Genomic DNA, 20,263 nt, shown 5'->3' on the forward strand with positions numbered 1-20,263 from the left:
ATTCCACTTATTTGCTAGTAATTGTTACTACTACTTACAAACACATTTTTTTTTAAATGGGAAGAAACTCCTTACTCTTACTATTCTATGTTGAAAGCACTTAATCAGAACTAAAACTCTATGCCTTTGTTTATTTTTCTTTCTATGCCTTCATTTCTTCTTACCATATGATCTTTCCTCCTAATTAGTCTGATTCAATAATAAAGTCTTAGTTAATAGTTAAATGCCATTGACTCCAAATTAACACCTATAATGCAGCTCTCACATCTATATATTCAAAAGCCAATTCAATGTCTCTATTTGTATGTCTCAAGGACATTTCAACTTAGCATGTTCAGAGTCATTGTGTTTTTTACCCTCAAACTTTCCTCTCCTGCAGTTCTCTTTGGTTTAGGGTATGGCACCACGAAACTTGAAAATTATTCTTGAAAACTGTTTCTTCCTCTTTCCAAACCTAATCCATTGTCCCAACCACTGATTTAGCTTCTAAATGACTCTCAAATCTGTTCACTCCTATCCATTTCCATTCCTGCAATTCTGCTTCAAACAGCCAACACTTCTGGCCTGGAAATTATCATAATTTCCAAATTCATCTCCCGTCATCACTAATGCCTATACCCAGTTCAACACATAACAGCTGGACCAATCTTTTCACATTGAGCCCGCCCCACCCTCTAAACCCTCTTACAATCTTCCGTGGCTTCCTGGGGATGGAGACTCCAGCTCTAAAGCTATCTAAGAAGGCCCCATTTCACCAATTTCATCTGGCTAGTACCTGCCATCTCATGTCACCTGGTTCTTCCCTTTGTCCTACATGCTGTAGCCACCTGAATTCTCTCAGTGCTTCTGAGCACCATTCTCTCTTCCAACCCTGCAACTTTGTCAATACTATTGCTTTTTCCAGGAATATTCTACCTCCTTCTCAGTGATCCCTTATATCTTAGTTCAAACTCACTTTCTCAGGAAAACTGTGCCCTGAAATCAAGCCAGGTCCCCTCTCTTACCTGTCCCCTTTGGCATCCCCATAAGCATAGAAACACTCTCTGGTTTTACTTATAATTCTATTTTCAGTGCACGGAATAGAATTAGTAAGCACTTAATAAATATTTCTTGAGTGAACAAATGAAAACATGAATGACAATGGCCCTTTCTATCTTCATTACAAGAAAAAAAATCAGATGGAAGACAATATAACTGTTTATTTCCTCTCTTTTCCAAGACTCAGTGAAAATAATAGTAGAGCTATACACAAAAATAGCATGAGTCAACAATTAAAAAAAGAATGAAAAGCAGGACAATCAACAAATGATTTCAACAAATTTGGGAAGACTAAAAACAGATAATGAACCAGTGGCTCATAAAGTAAAGTAAAGAAAACTGCTATAACGTACACACACAGAAAGGACCATAGAGCAAGTTAATCAGCCCAGTGGAGTTCAGAGGACTGAGAACTTTTAAGAGCCAGCTACAGTGGAGAGTAGAAGAGAGGCACAGGCTAAAAATGGGAAATTCATTGAAAGAGTTCAGACAAAAGATGTTATGTCCCCAGACACCCACCTCTTTCACCCAACATCTTTCTCAGAAGGTCCATCCATCACTTAACATTTACCCTCATCACAGCCCTGGGTGAAAGAAAGAAAGGAAGAGAAAGAGAGATAGCATGGGGGAGGGAGGGAGAGAGGAAAGGAAGGAAGGAAGGAAGGAGAAAGAGCAGTTGTTCTTCTCTATAATAATTGAATACCCTGCTTGGAAAGAAGTAGGGCAGCTTGTGTGGGAGTTGGAAATCTGACATTTAAGAGTCCCAAATTATAATGTTTAGTTCCCCATCCACATACCTTAAAAGAAAGCCTACCAGTCCAGTAACTGCCTTTGACAGTCACTCACCCAGCTTTTCTATTACCTCTTAAAAATAAATGGACAGGCAAGGACAACCAAAGTCTAAGGGGGGAAATCCTGCAATATGAGTAAGAAAGATAAAAATAAGCAAAAATGACTCCAGGAAAAACATAGGTAATTCATCAACAGAGGGATCTTAAAGAAATACTTCTTATTGCATCTTCAGATATATTCCAGAAGATACTATATCTATTTCATGTATAAAACAAACAAGATTAAGGAGAGGATGGCATTAAAAATTAAAAACAAATCAAATGTGTTAAATTAAAATATGTGCCAAATTAAAATATGAATACTAAAAATTTTATACAATATAGAACTACAAGATAAGAAGTAGAAAATATAAGAGAAAATGAGACATAAATGATTAAGATGTCTAACATTAGAGGGAACAGAAATAATAGAAGGAAGGTGATAATAGTAATAAATAATCATCATCATTGTAGAAGAAATCTCCTGCAGCTGAAGTACTTCAGTAAAAGCAAATTGAAAGAGCCCATGATGTGTCTAGCTTAATAAATGAAAGAAAGACATATATTGAGCCATATCATTGTAAAACCTCAAAACATTAAATAAAAACAATATATTTAAATTTTCTAGTATGGAAGGGCACCTGGGTGGCTCAGTCAGTTAAGCATCTGACTCTTGATTTGGGCTCAGGTCATGATCTCATGGTTCATTGGATTGATTCTCGCATCAGGCTCTGCACTGACTGCCTGGAGCCTGCTTGGGATTCTCCAATTCTCTCTCTTCCCTCTTTCTCTGCCCCTTCCCCCCTCACGTGTGTGTTTGTGTGTGCGTGTGTGTGCGTGTGTGTGTGTGTGTGCGCGCGCGCGCGCGCACATACTCTCTTAAAATAAATAAATAAACTTTTTAAAATTTTTTTAATAAAAAAAAAATTCCAGTATGGAAGTAAAAACAAATTCCTTAAAAGGGAACAAAATACAGACTATCATCAGAACTATCATAATACTAGATAGAAAATCATGGAAGAATGCTTTCAAAATTCTGAGGGAAAGTGATTTTCCACCTAAAACCCTGTGTATAGTAAAACCATCCTTCAAATGAGAGGGTTGAAACAAGAAATATTTTCAGACATATAAGCCATCTTACCTTACAAAATTTAGCTACGAGCTTTTGGATGAAATTTCTTTGGGATATACTCCAACAAAAAGGAAGAATAAGCTAAGAACAAGGAAAATGCTTGGGAACAGTGAATCCTGCTCAGAAGAGCAGTGAAAGCAAATCCCAGGAAGAATGAGTCCCAGAATACCAAGTCATAGAAGAAGAAAGTTCCAAGTAGAATAACTTGGCAATAAAAAGGTCCACAATATTATAAACTATGTGATAGGAAGTTTAAACAAAATTTAATATGTAGTAATGACAAATGATTCAAAGAAAAAAAGAAGCAATTAGAAATTCTGCAAGAAAGAAACAACTTAAAAGAAAGGAAATATAAATATAATGTTCAATTTGACTTCCCAGGGATCAATATTTACACAATCATAATAACATTTTCAGTGTCTATTGAATTTCACATTGTAGAATCAACTTAGGGACGCAGTATGAAAATATTGTGATTATAGGGTAGAATGTAAGGGATATGAACTTCAATAACAGCAAAAGTACAGTAACAAAAGGTGACAAGTGGAAGGAAAAGTAAGAGGATTGAAGGAATGAAGAGGGTTATTGCCTGTGTTTTATAGAGTAGAAACAAAAGATACTCTCCATAGTCAGAGAAACAAGAAATAAATGTAGTAAAAAGGATTATACTACCTAAACTAAACTAAAGCTATAGCATACAAGATCAAATTTTTGATAAAAATATATTTGGAGGTAGGGAAATGTTGAAAAGCTTGGTAAGAGTTAGCTAAATTCTCATTTATCATAGCAAGAAGTTAATAAAGAATATCTAAAACTGATAAATTTAGGAATAGATATAGAAGCACATTTTGGAGATGTTTTAGAGAATTGCTAGCTTGTGTGACAGCTAAGTTACTTAACCCCACAGTGCCTATTTCCTCATCTGTAAAATAAGAATGATAATAGTATTTCATGGTGTTTGTTTCTGAGGATTATGTGAGCTAATATATGCAAATCCTTTATAATACCTTTAAAATACCTTGTGAGTGCCACATACAAATGAATAAATATATATTTGATGCCTTTGATGGCTACTACTGGTAGAGATGGGGAAGGGAATCATAGGGCTCTTAATTTTCATTACTTTTCCTTTATTTTATTTCTTTTAACAAAGATACTTATTGCTTTGGTAACAGAAAAAAATTACTTGTTTGGGGCACCTGGGTTGCTCAGTCGGTTAAGTGTCCGACTTCGGCTCAGGTCATGATCTCGTGGTTCACAAGTTCGAGCCCCGCATCGGGCTCTGTGCTGACAGCTCGGAGCCTGGAGCCTGCTTCTGATTCTGTGTCTCCCTCTCTCTCTGACCCTCCCCCCATTCATGCTCTGTCTCTGTCTCGAAAAATAAATAAACGTTAAAAAAAAAAATTACTTGTTCAAATAACTTTAAAAATCATGCTTTACCATTGAAAAAGTTCAATTCCAAAGCTTAGAGATGTCAAAGTTAAGCTTACACAATTAATTTTTAAGCTTTGCTATACACTATTAAAAACCTATGTAAGGTCAAGTTGAATTAAAGGATTAACGTGAGTGATACTAGGCCAAATTCTCATCCTTCTATGACCTTTCAGGCAAAAATGTTTGGGTGCTCTACTCCTCTTTGCTATGCACATAGTACATGTTGTTTCTTTTTCTCCTTCACTTTCATTCCCGCTCCTCCCCCATTCCCTTTTCTCTTTCATTGTCTTCTTTCCCTTTGTACTAGTTGCCCTGCATAAGCTTTAGCATGTTAGTGACTTGTCTTACTGTGCTTGCTTATCCCTTTTGGAGGTACTTAACACTTCGTGCCTTGGTGACCATGAAAATAGGTATTTCAGAAATTAAAATTTCTTAATCTCTACAGCATAGCCATTATTATAATACATTTCATAAATTCAATTCGATATTATAAATATAATGCTGAAATGGTTTCCTAAGATCTCAGAAATGACCACACATTTTAAATTTAAGAAAATAACTTTTTTAAAATATTCAAATAAATATGAAGCATACTATGAGTGTTCCAAAATTCGATTGTCCTAATGGTCATTGAAATAACTCAGAGAAATCATGTGCTTTCAACATCATCTAGACACTTAAAAAATCATACTTGCCAATACTATGCATTCATGCCTTATCATTAATTTAAAGAAAACTGATATCATATGTTAAGTATACTTCATTTCTTTAAAACAAACAAAAGGAAACTTACATTAACCAAGAAAGAAAATCTGATCCTAGGCAATACAACTCTGAGGTATATTCGTATATTCAGTGACGCAGTTTTGCTAAGAATAAGCAATTCTAGTGCTGGGAGAGTGGAACTTAGGAAATTAATCATATTAAACACCATTTGGGGGCTTAAGATGAGATTCAAGTTTCTTTAATACATTTTTTTTTTTTTTAATGCAAGTGCTGTCTTTTTCTGTGGTATTTGTTTTTTAGCTAGGCACCCAAAAATAATGTTTACACATACAGGCCACAGCAGTAACTCAGCGTGAACAGCAGAGGGAGCTGAAGGGGCAGGCCAGAAGGTGAAAGAGAGTCTAGTATTTCACCACAGCCTAACCATGCTTGAGCTTGTCTGGGGCATGCGCATACAGAACTCCGCATCACGAGGGTGTGCAAAGCATATTCATAGAAATAATTGGGAGATTCCTTTATTCTTAAAAGTAGTATATAAAGATCAAACTGTTCTTAATGGTCCTCATTGCCAAATATTATTTCTGGGGCAAATATAATGAGGGAAAGATCTTATTGTCAATTTATTTTTTAAATATTTTGGAAACACCATTTTTAAATATTCCAGCACCTCCATCATTCCTGTTATGAATACCATCAATTAGTGTAAAGATTCAGGGCTCCTTACACGAGGATTTTCTACCTTGGAGTAGGGAGTTAAGCCAAAACAATCTCACTCTTGACTTCTACTAAGAAGGGCTTGTTAGCGTGACCCTGTTACAGACTTACTCCCATAAATGAAGCATGTTTAAATTACTTTTTACTATCTCTTATCTGTTGTCTCATGTTTATCTCACTTATTTTTTCATATATTTTCCTTTGAATTTTATTTTCATTTTTCTTTCATTTCTACAACTCCTTCTCTCCAAATGTTTCCCAATTATTCTTGCCTATTTTTACTTTACTTCTTATTCCAACCACATTTTATTTCAACTTGTCTTTTTTTCTTTTTTTTTTAATATTTTTAAATGTTTGTTTATTTTGGAGGTAGAGTGCAAGCAAGGAAGGGGCAGAGAGAGGCAGACACAGAATCTGAAGCAGGCTCCAGGCTCTGAGCTGTTAGCACAGAGCCCAGTGCAGGGCTAGAACTCACGAATCATGAGATCATGACTTGAGCCAAAGAAAGATGCTTAACCAACTGAGCCCCCAGGTGCCCCTTCTTTAATTTCTTTTTAATGATTTTTTTTCTCATTCATCTGTTTTTCTTCCATCCATAAAATTCCCTTCTTCTATAATCTTAGCCATTGTCTCAAGAAAATTTTTCCTCTTTTACTTTTTTCACATTTATTATAAAGTTGCCTCTTTTCCACTTTTGGGTGATGGAAAGAACAATATCTATGGCTTTATTTCACTAATTTACTTATTTTGTAAATCCTTAACAGACGCTTACAGTATATAAGACACTAGGTACCACAGTTGAGGGGTAGCAATAAGGAATGAATAAGGAAGATGAATGAAAAAACCATGATTCCTTTCCTCTGTTGTCCATAATATAAGGAATAGACACAAATAAATATAAAGGCAGTATAATATGAGTACCATCAGAAAAATATAATATTTTTCTCCGGTAATATAAGAATGACATGAAAACCCCTCATAAGGAGACAACCTCTGTGAGGAATCTTGAGGAATGGAAGGGTATCAATGGAAGGAGTCTGAGGAGAACAAAATGAACAATAACATGAGGAGAAAGAAAGAATGATTTAATCATGTTAAAGCATAGTGTTTATGTGGAATAATAGCTGGGATTTTTACATTATTTGTCAGACAATAAAGATGGTCCCTCTGCAATATTCATAATCAGCTCTACCTTTTGATGAACCTCTTCCACCTTTCTGTAAACTCAATGGGAAAGACTGAATATCACAATTATCAATCCTCATCCTTTTTTAAACTTTTTATCTGTTGCAAAATAGGTAAAGAGTTCTCAATTCATCAGGGTTTGATGAGAATTAAATGAATTAATAAATGTAAAGTACTTATAACTGTTCCTGAAACATAGTAAATGTCTTCTTGTTGGTGTTTTTGTTATGCTAAGGGTTAATTGAGGGCAATTCAAATACCCTATATTCCTTCCATGAACTTTTTTCTAATCTTTCCAAACCCACTCTGATCTTTTACTTCATTGTACTCCTTGTTCATGTTACCTAGTTAATATTTAATTATTCTGTAATTGCTTTGTGTATTTTCATTTTGTGTATTCATTAGGTCATAAGTTCCTTTTGGCAGGTACCACAAAGCATTGCATACTTGCTTGATTTGTGGAACTAATATGGTTGAGGACACCTAATAAGACTCAAAGAAACATTAGCTAAACTAATCAATTCATTCCATATCTTACAAGTGAATGAGTAACTAGTATGAAATATAAGCCTGCTCATTCACTAGTTGAAATTGATAATTCTGTGGGGCACCTGGGTAGCTCAGTTAGTTAAGTATCTGACACTCGATCTCAGCTCAAGTCTTCATCTCAGGGTCGTGAGTGCAATCCCCGCATTGAGGTCCACGTTTAACATGAAGCCTACTTAAAAAAAAAAAAAAAAAAAAGAAAAGATGGGGCCCCTGGGTGGCGCAGTCGGTTAAGTGTCCGACTTCAGCCAGGTCACGATCTCGCGGTCCGTGGGTTCGAGCCCCGCGTCGGGCTCTGGGCTGATGGCTCAGAGCCTGGAGCCTGTTTCCGATTCTGTGTTTCCCTCTCTCTCTGCCCCTCCCCTGTTCATGCTCTGTCTCTCTCTGTCCCAAAAATAAATAAACGTTGAAAGAAAGAAAGAAAGAAAGAAAGAAAGAAAGAAAGAAAGAAAGAAAGAAAGAAAGAAAGAAAGAAAAGGAAAGGAAAATGAAAAGACAAGGGAAAAAAGGAAGTGAGAAAATTATAAATAAACTTGGAAGATACCTAAGAACTGCTGAAACACACGGTGTTTTGCTGTTTAGGGGTTGACAGTATCAGGGGATATTTCTTGGACATTTACTATTATACACCAATCTATCCATAATAAATTCATTATTTAAATTTTCACAACCGTATGAGATCTTATAAATGATTGAGGCTCAGAGAGATTCACAGTCACACCGTGAATAATAATGACAGATCTAGAGTCCAAATCTGTGTCTACAAAACTCCAAGTACAGTTGACCCTTAACACGGATTTGAAATGCATGGCCCCACTTACAAGCAAATTATTTTTATTTTTTTCAACTTTTTTTTTTTTTTTTTTTTTTTTTTTTTTTGGGACAGAGAGAGACAGAGCATGAACGGGGGAGGGGCAGAGAGAGAGGGAGACACAGAATCGGAAACAGGCTCCAGGCTCTGAGCCATCAGCCCAGAGCCTGACGCGGGGCTCGAACTCACGGACCGCGAGATCGTGACCTGGCTGAAGTGGGTCACTTAACCGACTGCGCCACCCAGGCGCCCCGCAAATTATTTTTAGTACGGTACTATAAATGTATTTTCTCTTCTTTATCATTTTCTTAATAACATTTTCTCTTCTCTAGCTTATGTTATTGTAAGAATACAGTATATAATACGTATAACACACAATATGTATTAATCAACTGTTTTCAATATTTGTAAGGCTTCTGGTCAACAGGTTACTAGCAGTTAATTTTTTTTTGTGGTTTCAAAAGTTATACATGGATTTTCAACTGCATGGGGGTCAGTGTCCCAAGCCCTCATGTTGTTCAAGGGTTAACTATATGTGCTCTTTCTTCTGTAACATCTTCTATTAATAGAAGTAAGATATTTGGTAAAAAAATGTTATTTATGGACTAAAGAGGTATATTTCATAGCCAAACAATTATGGAGATACAAATAAAGTAAATTAAAAAATCAAAATGCATATTTTAAGAGTTATCTATGAAAATCTAGCAAGAACTATCAAATGCCAAAATTTATTTGATTTACAAGGTTTGAATTCTGCAAGCTTATTATAAAGTCTCAATACATACTAATATTGAAATTTTTCAATGGTGAAACAAACACTTTTATTTTATGGGGTGGTATGAAAAATGTTGGATACATGTTTACTGAGGGAAGAAAGTTCATAATAATAATAAAATGCTTTGATTTTTATTTATTTCATGTTTTTAAGGATCAGACTAAATTTTTTCTTAACCCCATGAGTGAGTCATTTCTTTGATAACTTGGTGTAGAATTAACACATCATTAAATAAAGCCTGCCTTTATGTCAAGTCCTTTAGCCAGCTCTGGCTATTAACTTAATTGTTAGAGTGTTACCTAAAAATCTGTTCCTCTCGTGTATTCATTTGTTCATTTTTCAAAACAATGTTTATTGAGTACCTGTGATGTGCCAGGCATTCCTCTAGGATCTTGGGATAGATACATCAGTGAGAAAACAAAGATACTTGCCCTTGCAGAAAAAATAAAAAGGGATTAGGGATGCATGAAAGGGTGGTGGTAAGAAATTGTGGCAATTTTTTTTTTTCAACGTTTATTTATTTTTGGGACAGAGAGAGACAGAGCATGAATGGGGGAGGGGCAGAGAGAGAGGGAGACACAGAATCGGAAACAGGCTCCAGGCTCTGAGCCATCAGCCCAGAGCCTGACGCGGGGCTCGAACCCACGGACCGCGAGATCGTGACCTGGCTGAAGTCGGACGCCCAACCGACTGCGCCACCCAGGCGCCCCAATGTGGCAATTTTTTTAAGTTCATTTACTTATTTATTTTGAGTGACAGAGAGTGAGCAGGGGAGGGGCAAAGAGAGAGGACAGAGAGAATCCCAAGCAGGCTCTGCACTGTCAGCACAGAGCTCAATGCTGGGCTCAATCCCATGAATCTTGAGATCATGACCTGAGCTGAAATCAAGAGTTGGGTGCTCAACTGACTGAGCCACCCAGGCGCCCCAGAAATCATGCAATTTTAAATAGGCTGGTCAGGATGGTCTCCATAGAAGAGATGGCATTTGAGCAAACACTTGAAGAGGAGGGAGTTAGGGAAAATGCATTCTAGGCAAAGAAGCTTGGTATCCCAAAAAGTATCCCTAAGAGGATACTTAGGAAAAATGCATCCAGTCAAAGAAGCTGTTTGTGCAAAGACCCTAAGGCAAGGTGTTCCTGATATATTTGAAGAACAGTAAGGAGTCCAGTGTAGCTGGAAAGAAATGAGAGTAGTAAGAGATGAGTTTAGAGATGAGCTCATTGGCCTTTACTTAAAGGGAAATAAGCAGCCCTTGTAGAATTTTGAGCAGAGGAGTGACATGCTTTGATGTATATTTACAGTGAAAAATAAATAGCATAAAGCCACATAACTTATTTAAACACAATTTTAAAGTAGTAAGCTAACAAAGGGGAGAAATGAATTGACTACATACAAAATACTGATGGTTATTTTTTTTTCTTCTTGGATACTAAAAATTGCATATTCCTTAAATCTTTTCTAGTTAAGGATAAATTTCACAAAGTAAACTATAACTCTAATAGAGAGAAATAATTCTCTATTCACCTAGGCTTAGAATAATGCTTTATTGTGTCATCATAAGCTTTTGATTATTAAAATTAAAATGTTAATGGCCTTTAAAATGTATTTATCAGTTTATCTAGTCATAAATCAACTAGGTTAGTAAATATTTTGATTAGTATTGCTTTAATATGCAGAATGGTTGGATTTTTTTGAATGACCTGCATTTTTGGCACAGTTGAAGATCACAAAGCTCCTGCAGAGAGCCCATTAGCAATCTCAGTTGCAAGGCTTCTAACAATGCCAGCGTGCAGGCGAGGAGGAGAGAATAGGTAAAACCAAGGGAAGTATAAGGATCCTGCTACAGGCTAGATGGGAATGGATGGTCAGCAGATCTTATCACAATATTCAATGGGTAGGGTGAAATTTTTCCCTACATAGGCCAGCACTGGGACCCAAAAAAGGGAAGCCAAGGAATAGGTGGGCTGCTGTAATGCTCACCTAGTGTGTTAGTTTGCTAAGACTGTCTTAAGAAAATGTCACAGACTACGTATTTTAAGCAACAGAAATTTATTTTCTCACAGCTCTGAAGGCAAGAAGTACAAGTGCAATGTTGTCAGGTTTGGTTTCTTCTGAGACCTCTTTCCTTGGGTTGCAGATGGCCACCTTCTCATTATATCCTGAATGCTTGCTCCTCTGCATGTCGTCTGTGTCCTAATGTCTTATAAGAACACCAATCGTATTGGATTAGGGACCATCCACATGACTTCATTGATTACATCTTTAAGGACCCAATCTCCAAACAGCCACATTCTGAAGTACTGGGAGTTAAGATTTCAGCATATTAATTGGGTGGCTAGGGATGGGGGAAGGAGGGAGGACAAAATCCAGCCCATAACACTTGGCATCAAGATCTAAATGATCCATCTGGTTGAAGCAAGATTTGAGACCAAAGCACCCAGTTATCTAACTAAGCACTAGGCAAAGTAAGAGAACCAAAACATGTTTTTCTTTGTGTTCGTTTTGTTTATTGCAGATTTTTATATTTTCATAAAGTATCAAAGCAGTCATTATGAAAATGCAGAACTTAATTGCAGTTTCTTTTTTTATTTTAATGTTTATTTATTTATTTTGAGGGAGATAAAGAGAGAGAGCAGGAGAGTGTGCATGCATTGGGGAGGGGCAGAGAGGAAGAAAGAGAATCCCAAGCAGGCTCTGCCTCACAGTGAGATCATGACCTGAACTGTTATCAAGAGTCTGTCACTTAACTGACTGAGCAACTGAGGCACCCCTGTTATATTTGGAATTATGGAGTCTCACTTTGGCTGAGCACTAAGGGAGCTGCCCAGCCAAGTGGATGGGCAATCGAGGGAGGGTCCTGGGAGTAGCATCAGAATTGGAGTGCAAATCAGAGAACTATGACTGAATCCCAGTTATAGGGTCCAGAGGAGTAAAAAGAGTCAAATGGGAAGACTGTCACTGTAGATTGGAAAAACCAAGCACTCACTCTGGGCACACAGATACAAGACCTGGGTTACCAGGTTTGGTATGAATTCTGTGAGGGTCCTCAAAGGGTAAATCCTAAACAGGTGGTGGAAAGACATATGCTTTAAAGTGAAAAAGTTCCAAATCAAAAAACTAAATACGTATCATACTGATTGTGAATTTATGAAATGTGATCAAACCTCTCTGGGTCTCAATTTCAGTAAATATCTCCATAATGCTAGTTCCTTTCCTTTACTCTTTTCCCCACAGCTGACAAGGACTGAAGGAGATCATTACTGACAGTTATATGTTTAATCCACTGAAAAGTAAACCAGAATTACACAGACCCAAAAACAGCTTATCTTCAGCCACCAGTGCCTGCAAAGTCATGTGTAATAAAATCTATAGTTTTCTGGGTTTGTATTAATTTGTTACAAAGATACCAAAGGATAAAAGTACTCCTTTAATTTCTACCTAATTGTCAAAACTCCCCTTAGCACCAAATATTAGATCCTTCTCTATCAAGCTTGAACGTTTGTTATTCCCAAAGAAGCATGATGTTGACTTTTCTGGTTGCTAGGAGCGTCATAGTGTTGGATACGTATACAGTAGCATTCTGTTAGCTCAAATGTGGGGCTTTTTAATCAGCAGGACTTTCTCTTTATATGCCAGTACAATACTTGGAAGGGTAGATTTACCCTGCAAATTATACACAAAAATCTGAATTAGCTAATCTAAAAAAATAAAAGCATGAGTATTTAAAAACATGTTTAAGGTTTTTTGTTTTATTTTGTTTTGTTTGCAGTCTTTCAGAGTGAAATAAATAAATAAATGCCTTGAAACAAAGCAGATGCCCATCAGTAAGTAGCAGAATGGCTGAATATACTGTGATCCACACACACCATGGAATACCATGGAGTCATTAAAAGAAGTAAATTATAGCTGTGTTAGTTGACTTGAAAGAATTTCCACTATGCCTTGTCAAGCAAGAAAGACAAAATACATAAAATTATGTGTGTGCAGCAATGCTCGCAGCAGCATTAAGATAACCAGAAAGTGCCACCATTTAAAATTTTAAATGTATTAATTATAATTTACATTTAATTTTAAATTTTACATAATTCTTAATATTTAAACTTAAACATATAAGTGTAACTTTAATTTCTCAATTTTTTGTATTTATTTTAAATAATATTTTATGAAATATATTCAAATCTGGATTTTAAACATAATTGTGCCTTGAAAATGCTTACATTTTTAATACTTTGATTATTACCATCAATAGAACACAAATCATGTGAAAATCTTGGTAACAACCTAATTATTTTGTTGAAATAAAGGCAAGAAAACACAATTTTATAGAATAAACATATGATAATTTATGAATTATATATGTCTTTATTTTAGTCATCATCTAAGACACCATTTCCCAACCAACAAAATGCTAGATAATAATAATTAAATTTGGACATTTTGGATATTTTGCCAACTTAGTGTCTTATAATACTATAGCTTTTATATATTTCTTTCAAATTTGTTATTATGAAGATATTTATCAAGGTAAGAAGGGAGAACATATTTTATTTAACAGTTATTAAGTTTAACAGTTTGTGAACATGATCGTTAACTGTTCTAAAATATGTATGTGGGCCTTCATTTTTACTTTGAACCAGGTTACCCAAATCTTCCAGACTGACCTGGAAAGCCCTCTGAATACAGGCCTACCAGAATCCTAAGATTAGGGTACTTACAGAAGGGCATAGGCTCTGGCTCAAGGTATCTTGAAGCCTAGGTTAGTCAACAGTGGAGAAAGCCAATACACTGTATCTAGCCAATACACATATCCTAAACTTCATTTTACCAAGGAAAAACCACTTCCACATTCCCTATCCTAAATTAACAAAATTTTTGGAGTTGATGAAATAAAAAATAAAATAAAATTAAGACTACTTCAGTGAGTAGGCTTTTGATTAGTCTTTTAAATGCTAACTAACCACCCCTGGAGTATGCATTCCTAATTAGGGTATTTCAAATGCTAACTAACTGCTCCTAGGGATAGATTACAATGAATTATCACACTACCGACCACTGTTTAAATAGCAGTATTTTAAAATAAATTATAGCAAATGTAACAATCATCATAAAGTCTTTATAAATAAGAGTCCTACCATTAATTAGCAGTTCTTTAATGTATTCTTGCAAGTCCTTCAAACATTCTGACATTCAAACAATGTCAGACTTTTCTCTGGAAGGTCAAAAGTCATTCAGTTTTATCTATTCTAACCACACTGTGAGCACACACACCAAAAAGGACATTTCCCTTTCCAGCGAGTCCCTGGATGCTGCTCATAGTACTTGGCTAAACTTTAAAGAGGTGAGAAGTGTTCCAATCATTGCCATCTCTCCCTACACGCCTCTCAGATAGATGATGCCACACATCCATGACAGTGGTTACCTCTTGACTGAAGCCGATGGCTCCAGGAATGAGTAGATTTGTCTTCAAGGTATGAGTAGATTTCTGTACTCAAGCCATATAACCCAGTTCATTTAATTGTTGAAGGGGCTCAGATCTCCATCATCAAATGATTTGAATACAATGATCATTTAAAACCTACTATCTAGAACGATGAAGTCCAAACACCTACCTTAGCCACTGCTTCCACTTGGAACAAGACCAGTCCCAGGGGGATGGAAACTGGAACCCTATCATGATGCTATTCTAGTAGAAATAATGGAAGGCTTATACCACAGACTACATTGCTGATCTACTACATTTTTCTAATGCTTCTAGTCTTTTTAAATTTTCTGGCCTTAAATTTTCTTTCTTATCAATATCTCTCTTTGTGGGTCTGGGCCTCCATTGGGATATTAATTTGTGGGATACATGAAGTTCTATTTATCATACAGTTGTTGGGATACCTGTGAAAGAGTACCTTCAGCCTGCTTCCAGAATGACTAAGTAAGAGTTGCATTTAAATTTCAGATCCCTCATCTGCACTGGCTGCTATACAAGCTCTTTGGCTTAGCTTGATGAGTCCCTCTTTCCTGTCCAATAACAGTAACTGGAAGAGGCTACAGTTAGTGTGACCAACCATCCTGGGGCTAAGGGAGTACCTGTGGCATAGGACTTTCAGTACTAAAATGGAAAGTCCTGTGCAAACCTGGACTTGTCACCTTTGTTGGGCGATGGATCAGATTTTAGCAAATCTGGCATATAGTGGAGGTTTCATGTAGAGCAGTCCCAGCCCCAGGCTGGTACAAGTGGTACTAACACATGTTCTATTTAAAAGGCTTACTCAGCCAGGGCCTCTGCACCTAAGTTCTAGCCTTAGAAAAAAGAAGGTTCTTTGATCTTCTTAAAAATTTTGAGAAATTGGGGCACCTGGGTGGCTCAGTCGGTTAAGCAGCCGACTTCGGCTCAGGTCATGATCTCGCGGTCCATGAGTTCGAGCCCCGCGTCGGGCTCTGTGATGACAGCTCAGAGCCTGGAGCCTGTTTCAGATTCTGTGGCTCCCTTTCTCTGACCCTCCCCTGTTCATGCTCTGTCTGTCTCTGTCTCAAAAATAAATGTTAAAAAAAAAATTTTTTTTTTAATTTTAAGAAATTAACTTGTATAGTTTTTTCGTTCTCTACTTATTCAAAAGCCTACTATAGGATCTCTAAGCATTTTGCCACTGTTACCAAAGCATTGTTTGTTTCAAAAACAAATGCCCTCAATCCCTGGGACTATACTCTCCCTCAGAGAGAGAGGGAGACACAGAATCGGAAGCAGGCTCCAAGCTCTGAGCTGTGAGCACAGAGCCTGACACAGGGCTCAAATCCACAAACTGTGAGATTATGACCTGAGCCGAAGTCAGATGCTCAATTGACTGAGCCACCCAGGTGCCCCAGGAGTTTCCTTAAGTAGAGTACATTCTATCCAAAGGTTTCTAAAACTGAAATTATTCATTCAACAAATATTTATTGAGTAGTTTCTATATTATTAGCACTATGTTTGCTGCTAAGGATACAACAGTGAACATTGTAAGCACAATCTTCCAGGCCAGAAGGGCTGCTTAGAAGTTAATGATCAGTAGCAGTGTGGTAAATACCATGAGGCTCAAGGTCTACATGCCATGGGAACATATGAGAAGAACAACTAATGCCAAATTTTTGGAACCATGGAAGACTAAATGGTCTTAACACTCAACTGTTCATTTATTCATTGATTAATTCAACAAATATTCATTGAGAGCTGAACATGTACAAGGCACTGTGATAGCCATTGAAGATGAAAATAAATATAATTAGGACATATTCTTTATGTTGGAGTTACATAGTCTAGTATAAAAAATGCATGTAGATAATTACAATATGATATAATAAGTGCTATAATAAAGGTCTCCAGGGAAGTTTCATAAAAGAGATGACTTCTGTATAGAATTGTACTCAATCTTGAGGGTTAAGGAGAAACTTGAGGTATAATGGGGTAGAGGAAGGGCTCTCTAAACAGAAGAAACAGCTTGCGGAAAAATATGCAGAGGTGTGAAAGAACGTGACCAGTAGGGTATCAAGCAGTTGGGTATAGCTAAGGGTAGGGTAAGGTGAAGAGTGGTAGACAATGATTGGAAAGATAGGTGTAATCAGAGCACAAAAGATCTTTTATGCCATCTTCAGGAGTTTGAATTTATTTTGAAATTTATGGGAAGCTACTGAACGGTTTTAAGTCAGGAAGTAAACTTTTCAGATTTGTGTTTCAGAAAGATATCTCGAAAGATTGTAAGGTGGGCTGGAGGAAGAAGCATTTTATCTGATCCTCAGAACCACTCTGTGAAGTGTGTACAACAGGTATTTTCACTCATAATTTATACATAAGGATCTAGGACTTGGAGGCATCTAGTGATTTGCCTAACCCCCCCCTGCTTCATTCCAAAATTGAAGAAACTTAACAGCTTGTCCAGATAGGAATGTAGATGGAAACCTCTGTGCAGTTTCCCTTTGGTTTCAGTATACTATGCTTGAAAATAATCTTTAAAAGCCAGTTCTGCTTGCACTACTGATTCCAACTAGTTTTGCATAGTTGATTAGGTAGAATTTGTACAGTCTGAATTAGAGGCTTTGAAGCATCAAAGTGTCCCACAATATGTTATTCTGTTTCTTTTTTTTTTTTTTTTTTTTCAACGTTTATTTATTTTTGGGACAGAGAGAGACAGAGCATGAAAGGGGGAGGGGCAGAGAGAGAGGGAGACACAGAATCGGAAACAGGCTCCAGGCTCTGAGCCATCAGCCCAGAGCCCGACGCGGGGCTCGAACTCACGGACCGCGAGATCGTGACCTGGCTGAAGTCGGACGCCCAACCGACTGCGCCACCCAGGCGCCCCTGTTATTCTGTTTCTTAAGTGAAATCCTATGCCACTCATATTTTCTGATGTTATTCTAAATCTTCTAAATCTTACACTCAGGCTGCAAACGAGCCACAGATATATTTAGACTTTTAAATTTGGAGTCGACAGGAGGCAATTCACTTTAAGAAAGTGACATTTTTATTCTCTACTATTGTAAATATTTCAGAATTGTGAACTCTGGGTCAAATCTGTTTCTTATATTTGCGGGATTTGTAGGTGGCAAATAACTGTGAATTAGCTTGATTTGGTTTTCTTCCCTTCCCAGTTTTATAACTGAGTGTCATATAAGTGCAAATGGTTCAATAATGATTTTCTCTTCCCCCCAAAATGTCTCTAGTCAGTACTTAAAGTTTTCAAAAAGTTTATTAATTACAATTAATATTAAGGATTAGGTTCATAGAAAAAGAAAACAGTCATTTAAATTATTTCTGGAACATCTGGATTTTATTAAGAGGTGAAGGGTGAGTAACAAGAAGTCTGTACATGTTAGCAAAGGAAAGTCAGCTTACTAATTTTTTCTCTATAATAGTGGTTCTCAAGGTCAGCAGCTGCTGCATCACCTGGGAACTTGTTAGAAACCTGCACTTCAGATCTAGTTGGTGGAGTAGGAGGAAAAGCACCAATCTGTTTTTTTCTGAAGCCCTCCAGGCAATTCTAATGTAGGCTTAAGTTTGAGGTACACTGGTATAAAAGGAAAAAAAAAAAAAACATGTTTCAGACTATGAAAGACATGGTTTCAATTCCAAAGAGATGTGATTTTAGACACATCATCTATTTCCTAGTCATATCACCAGGTTTCCTGGTTAACAACTTATCTCCTTAGCTGGTCTCATGAGTGGATAAATACTATCCAAAGTGATACCTGTTTATTTGTTATATTGACCATCTTCCCCCTCCACATGATTTGGATGCATGTTTAAGTTGGAGAACCACTGATATATAACATGCAATATATTGAAAGCAGACCAGCTACAGAATTTGAAGAGCTCAATGCAGAAGGAAAATGCAGGATACCTTGTTCAAAAATGAAGAATTTCAAGATGGTGACAGCAAAGCATTAAACCAAGCATTAAAGTACAGAGCCCCATAACCCACAAGCCTACAGGTTGAATGCTCAAAGAGTAGCTTCTGCTTGTATCTAACCACACCTTTTTTTTTTTAAGATGGAACTACTACAGTGCCATGAAACTAGGCCACATTTTCCCCTCAGACACTACCAATCTTACCTCCTGAGCTGTCACTCTCCATGCTTATTGGCCTCCTATCTTTGCTCCCTGTTGTCTTCCTTTCAGCTATCCATATGCAATTGTACTGTACAAGACCCAACTTAAGGTCACCATCCTCCGTGACATCTTCCTTTACTACCTTAATTTACTTAAGTGTCTTTCTAAACTTTCCTAGTATTTTTATGCCATAAATTTAGTTCTTTTTAAAAAAACCATTGACTTCTGATCATTGTGTTTATCCTGTTTCTTGAGTTAGAATATAAGCATCTTAAGGATTGAGGTGGTGCCAACATCATACAATGGAAAGAGCACAGGCTTTTGAGCTTAATAAACCCTGGGTGTAAATTCCCTCTCTTGTTTACTAACTGCTATATAGGTAAATTAATTCACTTTTGGGCTTTAGAATCTTCATTAGAAAAATGGGATGATAAGATCTGCTTTATTGGGTTGTTGTGAGGGTTAAGCGAGATAATATGGACAAAGCCCTGGGCATATATAAGTGCTCTGAAATGTTAGTTCTTTTATGCAGACACATTGGATGTATCCTCTCAGATATCTGATTTTGCTTCAGCAAATAGATGAGGGCTGAACACAAACTCACTATTCAATAAATATTTACTCATTGGAAATTGTATGTATTTTCTTTTTAATGTATTCTTTTTCATGCACCTAGGAAGTAAAGCAATCCTATGGTGAATTTTTAAGTATTTATTTATTTTTGAGAGAGAAAAAGAGAGAGAGAGCACAAGCAGGGAGGAACAGAGAGAAATGGAGACACAGAATCCGAAGCAGGCTCCAGGCTCTGAGCTGTCAGCACAGAGCCCTGTGTGGGGCTTGAACTCAGGAGCCATGAGACCGTGGTCTGAGCTGACATTGTACTTTTAACCGACTGAGCCACCATTTTGTATAAAGTTATTATCTCTGATTTGTTTGTATATTCTTATATTCACATGCTGACTTTTGAAAAAAAAAAAGGTTTAATTTTGTACATTTTTTTTTATATTTCCACACCTATTATCTTACATGGGTAAAAAAAAGGGGGGGGGGATAGTCTTATTTCCAGTGAGGAAAAGGGGAAGTCTGGCACTGACAGATTAAGAGATTACTCTAAATTACACAGACCAGTGTAATTTAATATCCACTAAACTGTCCTTGAAGCTGGGTTTAAATTCAGATATGCTGACTCCTTGTTCATTTTTTTTTTTTCACTGTATCAGACAGTCTCTGGGAAACAAAAATATACCTGTTAAGTATATACAGAAATGATTATTTTAATTTATTAAAAGTGTACAAATGAGACTATTTCTATGTTGGGCATATAGTTGGCATTCACTGTGTGTTAGATTAAAAACAGCACCTAAGGTCTATTACCGCTCCTGGTTCACTGAAGTACACACTTAGTTAAGAGTTATTATTCAAATTCCTCTTTTTGACAAACGTATTTTAATGGAACCGTTTTCGCCTAACGAAAATTTAACTGCAAGCCTTACTATTTTTA

This window comes from Leopardus geoffroyi, chromosome B2 (genome assembly GCF_018350155.1).
Source record: "Leopardus geoffroyi isolate Oge1 chromosome B2, O.geoffroyi_Oge1_pat1.0, whole genome shotgun sequence".
Classification (NCBI taxonomy): Eukaryota; Metazoa; Chordata; class Mammalia; order Carnivora; family Felidae; genus Leopardus; species Leopardus geoffroyi.